Source organism: Austrofundulus limnaeus, unplaced genomic scaffold, assembly GCF_001266775.1.
Source record: "Austrofundulus limnaeus strain Quisiro unplaced genomic scaffold, Austrofundulus_limnaeus-1.0 Scaffold349, whole genome shotgun sequence".
In the NCBI taxonomy this organism is placed as follows: Eukaryota; Metazoa; Chordata; class Actinopteri; order Cyprinodontiformes; family Rivulidae; genus Austrofundulus; species Austrofundulus limnaeus.
The window spans coordinates 516,030-517,386 of NW_013952751.1; positions in this window are offsets into that span (position 1 = coordinate 516,030).

The window sequence follows — 1,357 nt, forward strand, 5'->3', positions numbered from 1 at the left end:
CCCTAATACTCTGTTGTAATTTGTCTCCTAAAAAGCTTTATAAAGTTTAATGTAAAAACATCAAATATAAAGGAATTGGTGTTTAGAGAATAATTCTAATTTAAATCTTTAGTTTTATATAGTTCTGTGATAAAATGTGGCTAATGTCGTGTTGAAAACTTTTAATTTGAAAACATAAATTTAAAAAAAGTGGGTGGTGAAGCTGAAACGTGAACTCTCAGCACGGCCACTTTTCACTAACATTTTTTCTACATGAAGAACAAAAAGCTAATTAGGCAGTAAATCTTGTGGCGTTTGCCTGAAGTCCGCCTCTCTGCTTCTGGACGTCTGGACTGACGACTCCACGCTCACTTGAGCCCACTGAGGCGGTAAATCTTTAAAAAGACCCGACAGAAACCAGCTCCACTGTTTACTAAAACAGGACGTAGAAATGATGTGAACGCAAACAAATTAGGAGATTAAGATCAGATTAAAAATGCCTGCAGCAGTTCCTGACACATGAACTGTTGGGACACTGTTTACGGTTGAGACTGGCTAAAAAGGCAGATTAATTTAAGTTTATTTTGTTTTTTAGAGCCTCCACACTAACAAGCATGGCTTGTTTTCCTCTGCTTTGAGAATTAGAAAAACACAAAAACAGCATTTGGCATTCTGKGTTTTTGGACCAAACCGTAACTATAAGTGACTTCTCCGTAAACCTGACAGAAGCTGACTTTAATTTTTATTGCCTGAAAAAGCCTCAACATGTTACGTTTAGTGTTTACCTCCAGCTCAGCTCACGTCATGTTTAAATGCTAACAGATGGTTTTCTGTACATCCTCGGCTCCTCTGAGCCCCCGAAGCACCGCCTGAATTCTGGGTTTCCGTTCAAATTTAAAAACTTAAGATTAATTGCTTTTATCTGGGTGAAAAGCCTCTGCGAGCCCGTCCAGAMTGGCTCATCCTGAGAGTGAAACATGCAGTCCACAGACAGCGATGGCAGGAATTTAACACGGCTTCACGGGTGCATTTCACTCTGGGGAAAATGCGTCATTTTTGGCGCGAGCCGTCCTGCAGAAGCTTGTTAACAGGCGGTCATTAATTACGTCGGTCTCCACTCCTCCAAGTGATCATTTGCTTATGTTTCTCCAGAGATTTGTCACTTAATCATAAGAGAAGATGGCAGAGAACACTGAAGCAAGAAGCCTCCAAATATCAACTAAAACATCTTAAAAGTTGCTGCTAAGATCATATTTTATCATAAGAACATTGGATCAGTTAATTACTTTAAAGGGATCCATGATTAGTTGTAACATTAAACTTTATTTGATAAAAATATATTTTAACTGTAAAATAAAGACTGTAAAAATACTGTAGG